This window comes from Herpailurus yagouaroundi, unplaced genomic scaffold, assembly GCF_014898765.1.
Source record: "Herpailurus yagouaroundi ecotype Mexico unplaced genomic scaffold, PumYag 187, whole genome shotgun sequence".
NCBI classification, from domain to species: domain Eukaryota; kingdom Metazoa; phylum Chordata; class Mammalia; order Carnivora; family Felidae; genus Herpailurus; species Herpailurus yagouaroundi.
In genome coordinates, this window is record NW_024412418.1 from 21,592,229 (window position 1) to 21,597,931 (window position 5,703).

Here is a 5,703-nt window from a genome sequence, read left to right on the forward strand (position 1 = left end):
TCTCTTCTCTTCTCTTCTCTTCTCTTCTCTTCTCTTCTCTTCTCTTCCCTTCCCTTCCCTTCCCTTCCCTTCCCTTCCCTTCCCTTCCCTTCCCTTTCCTCTCCTTTTCTTATTTTAAAATGTTTATTTTTGAGAGAGAGTGAAAGAGAAAGCAAATGGGGGAGGAGCAGAGAGAGAGGAGGGGACAGAGGATCCAAAGCGGGCTCTGCACTGATAGCAAAGAGCCTGATTCAGGGCTCGAACTCATGAGCCATGATATCGTGACCTGAACCGAAGTCAGATGCTAATTGACTGAGCCACCCAGGCACTCCCTTCCAGACCATTTCTGGGGCTCTCACCCGCCCCAGTGGGATATCCAATGGGATAGTCCTGAGGGCTCTGCTGATTAGGTCTTCCTGAATTAGTGAGGAGGATACTATGGAAAGAAGGATAATCTTATCTTCTACTACTTAGAAGGAGAATTTCAGGTTCTGATCCAACAGTTACTGAATGCTTTCTCAGTGCCAGAGACTATGCCAGATGATTCTACATTTCTTCTAATTTATTTTAATTTTTTTTTATGTTTATGTATTTTTGAGAGAGAGAAAGACAGAGACAGAGACAGAGTGTGAGTAGGGGAGGGGCAGAGAGGGAGAGACACACAGAATCCGAAGCAGGCTCCAGGCTCTGAGGTGTCAGCCCAGAGTCTGAGGTGGGGCTCACACTCACAGACGGCGAGATAATGTCCTCAGCCGAAGTCAGTCGCTTAACCAACTGAGCCACCCTGGCACCTCTCTTCTAATTTAGTCCTAAACACTCTCTGGCCAAGATCAAGTGGAAATTCCAGAGACTAAGCTTGTCACTCTCAGACTGCTTTACCAGGAAAAAAAAAAAAACATTAAAAAATCAGTTGTAGCCAACACTTCATATTTTAAAACAATTAAAAGTACAACCTTTTTCTCTTCAAATACTTTGGATTCCTTCTTTTGGGGGTGGTGTGGCAAGGTCTTTGCATTCTATCATAGGGTGAAAGGGGAAGATATAAACTGGGTATAAACTGTGATAACTGTGAATCGGACTTTTTCTAAGGCTGTATTCAGTGTGCATGAACAAAATCTCAACTAGGCTCTTCATTCAGACACAGAAACCTTGATGGATGAATATTCAAAATTCATTGACGAGTTCCATACCCTCTTTCAAAGATAAGTGCCAAGTCCTTCCCTTAATTATACTCTGAACAAAATAAGATATGTAGAAGAAGAGAATGCATTTTGAATTTCTATTCACTCTCATCCCTTCTTCTAATTACACAAAGCATCTTTTATATGGGAAATCCAGAGACAATTTTCTGCTTGAGAATGAGGGCAGACTTTTTTGCAAGTCAATAGCGTAGTCGTTATGTTGTTAGGTAGAGACAAGATGACACAGTATAGCACCACATTTTGTTACTCCATGCCTGAAAAGTTTTAAGTCTCATATCAGCTTCAAAAATTTAAATAGGGAGTTATGTTCATTTAGGTGGATTTCATGGTTACAGGATGTGAGAGGTGTGAGATGCCAACAATGGGGATTCACGTGGGCCAGAAAATAGAAGAGACCTAAGTGTTCACAAGTAGAGGCAAGTTTTCTACAGAGAAATCATCCAATAGAAATACTTCATCTGGTGGATGGAGTAAAAGATCAGTGTCTCCTGTAACCATCCATTACTGGTCTGGTAGTGGATGCTCTTAAACACCAGACCAGATTTCTGGGAGTAATAAGTAAAGAGAGGAGTACTTGAGAACAAAATGTTAGAGAATATTGATTAGATCACCTACTGCAAGTAAGAAAGAGATATAAAACAATGAAAATGGCCTGACACAGAAAACCACAGGGCAAAAAAATAAAGAGCTTCTTTAGAAGTGTAAGGAATATGAAAGAATTGGGGGGAAATCACTATTACTGTCTGGACAAGGCCCCAGGTATGGCTGTGCACAGTTAAAACCATTGATATTTAGAGAGGGTAAGGAGAAGGAATCCCAAGGTGATGCAAATCACCTTTAATGTGTTAACAAGCAGAAAATGTCAAGCAAAGAGAGAAAACGTAGGCAATAAATTGGGAAATGAAGTGGAGAACTGAGACAGGTACTTTAGAGGCTCATAAATGGGCAGTGGAGCAGGCAAAAACTGGGAGAAATCATGTGAGTTTCAAAACAGAATATGGGGAGAGAAGACTATTATAGTAGCTGACAGTTATTGAATGCTTATTGTGGGCTAATTTCTGTCATAAGCAATATTCCTCATAATTCCTTCAGGTAGGTACAATTATGATCCTCTGTTTATGGTCCAGGAAACTAAGGTGTAGTGAGGGAGGATAAGTAACCTGCCCAAGGTTACATGGCTAGCAGGTGACAGAAGCAAGAGGAGACTGCTTCCATAAACTACCTCTAGGTTTAAGAGTTAGTGATCTGCAATAGGTTCACTTAAATGACACCTAAAGGATTCTATTTTTAGAAGGATCTGATTAATTGCTTTTGAATATGGAATAATGGCCCCGGATCTGTTCTGTTTATTGGGTTTTAGTAACACTTGTAAGAGTGTTTGTGAGGCAGAGAACATAGGGTAGAAGCAAAAGAGCAATGAGAGAGTTGGGACCTATAAGGCCAGGGCTCATGGAACCAACATGGCAGTTAGGTTGTCTACTTTTCTCTTCCAGAAGAGGTCAGTTGTGCCCAAATCTCCTTATTCAAAGGGAGCTTGACTGTGCTGTCCTTAGACTTTGGTCAGCATCTACAGATTCTAATCAAGGAGGTTGGAGCTGTTGGGAAGTTGCATTACAAGGAGGTAAGGCAGCCGATTTGGGTTTGTGCAAAGACCAAGCCAACTGGCTGTGTAAAGAGACAAAATCTACCCTTATAGGTAGGAAGTAGGTAGGGATTCAGGAACACAGCCTGCTAAGAGGTGACCAGCTAAAAGACAAAACTCACATATTTTAAAATTAGAGCTGGATTTGGATTCTGGCTCCACTCTTGATTAGTAAGCTATTTAATTACTTTGAGCCTCAATTTCCATATCTTGAAAACAGGCATAAGAATGTCTATGTTGAAGATATGTCATGAATATTTTGAAAAGAGATGATATATATGAAGCAATCAGTTCCTGATACACACAAGATGCTCAGTAAGCTAGCTGTTATTATTACCAGGTGATGACGATAATGATAATGATGTTGATCATTATGATTCAGAGCTGTGTACCATTCTTAGTGAAAAGCATGGTGCAAACCGGGAATAGAAGTGAGATAGCACTGGAGTAGGGTATGAATAAACCCAGCTGTTCTATTTGGGCATCCATGGAGGGGTTTAGGATGGAGGTCAGCCTGAAAGACAGCCCAGTATTCAAATTGTAACCTCTGCACACCCAGCTCAGGGCAACAGATTGAGTCTCCCCTTACATTTCCCTATATCATGCATAGTAAAGCCTCTCCTATGATAATACTAGGTTAAGTCTCATCAGTTCAGAAACAGACAGGCATGGGTTGCTTGTAGTAGGGCTTCAGCACCCACAGTCAGGCCTTGAGCAGACAGGAACTGAACGATTAGCCTACCCCCTCTCCTGCTGTAAGGCAGCCCCTCTAACATGCTGTCATTTAATAAGTCATGAGGAACAGTATCTCAAGTAGCATCTCCTGTGTGGCATTGTGTTTTAAATAACTCGAAGGACTTGATGAAGCTTGTATGCTGGTCTGAGATATTGCCAGCAGTAGGCTTGTGTATCTTATCACTTCCTTGGTTCACAAACAAGAAGTTCCTCTTAAGGATTAGATGACATTGGCTAACATTGATATACAAAGACAGATTAGTACCAGAGGGACATAGTGGAAGAAAGAGAAGAGAGATGATTTGTATGATGATCTTAGTAAAAATTTGGATAATTAATAATGATAGCAATAGCAATAATAGTATATTTTTTCCAATGCTCAGAAACTGTTGATGGTGAGATTTACTATCATTTAAAGAACAGCTTATTCTAGTGATGGCTGGTGGCAAAGGAGATGTATATACCAACTTCAGGAGCAGTAAAAGGAAAAATATCTTAGTGAATATAATGGCTAATATATTTTGAGCACATTTTTCTAGGCACTCGGCTAAGTGCTTTACAGGCCTTATTTATCACAAAAACTCTGAGTAGCTATTATTATTATTATTCCCTCTTTATAGAAGAATTAGAGGCTTAAATTCTGAATTAGATAAGGTAATGCTGTAACAGCTAAACCCTGAAATCTCAATGTTTTCTTCCAATAGGATTATACTTGTCATTCATACAAAGTTCAAAATCAGAGAAAGAAGGTGGTGGTGGTGGTGGTGGTGGTGGTGGTGGTGGTGGTGGTGGTCAGGGGTGGGGGCACATCACAGTCATTCAGAGATCTAAGCTAATAGAGGTTTCACTCTCCTCAACACCTGGATACTGTGGTCACCTGCAAATTGATATGCCACAATAGGGAAGGAGACAGCTTGGGGAGGCGGTTTACAGGCCAGTACAGAAAGTACGCTCTCTTGACCAGAACTCATTCACATGGCCCTTTCCACATTTAGTAAAGGATGAAAATGAAGTTGCTGGCTGTGCAACTGCTTCTCAACACACTTCTGCCATATGGAAGAGAAGGATAGAGCGGCATCAGCCAGTCCCACCACAAAGTGGTTCAGTAGATTAACTGATTAATTAGCAAGGGCCAGGGCTAGGATCTAAACACACGTCTGTGTGATAGCAGAGCCTACATTCCTGGTATTCCAGCTGTGCTGGGGTGAGAAGAATTGATACGGAGAGAAGCATGTGTTTTTGTTTTTTGTTTTTAAGTTGCCTTTATTCTCAGCCCAACTTGAGGAGCTCAGAAAGAAACACTTTGCCCTGCTGTCTCTTTCTTAAAAAGATAAAATTTCCTGGATGATGCACTGTTGTTGTTTTTTTGTTTTTTTGTTTTTTGTTCTTTTTTTTTTTTTGCAGTGACTCACCCAAGATTGCTTTAGTTCAGCAAAATGTATCACATCATGAAATAGAATGACATCTTTGAAGCCAGAGCACAGTACTTCTTGAAGTGACACACAAGAAATGTAAAGTGAGCCTCATTTTCTGAAGAAGCTGAGAAATTTAAAAAAAGGCAATAACACGAAATTTTTATTAAGACATACCCTGTTCAGTCATTGCTACCCTAAGTTTTTGAGGGTCAGTGAATTCTGTGCAAATGTTTTGACTGATTCATGTGACTGCTCTGAGTGAATTTTTTATATATTCCTTTGGTAACTGTGGTATTAGGAGTAGTGACATTAGTAGGAAATAATGAGTGTTTACTCTCAACCAGAATCTTGCCTAATTGCTTCTCATGTATTATCCCATTTAATATTTTATAAACTGTGATAAACTCTACCTCAATTAAAGACACTTTATAACATAGTTATTGTTATTATTTAAATTTTTATTTATTAGAGAGAGAGAGAGAGCAGGGGTGGGTTGAAGAGAGAAAATCTTAAGCAGGCTCCACAGTCAGTGTGGAGCTGGATGCAGGGCTAGATACCAGCACCCTAGGATCATGATCTGAGCTGAAATCAAGAGTCTGATGCTCAACCAACTGAGCCACCTAGACGGCCCAAGCATTGTTATTATTATATCCAGCCTTAAAGGTTAGGAAACTGAGGCCCAATACTGTTAAATCATGTGTTCAAAGTCACAAATTGAGCAATAGAGCCA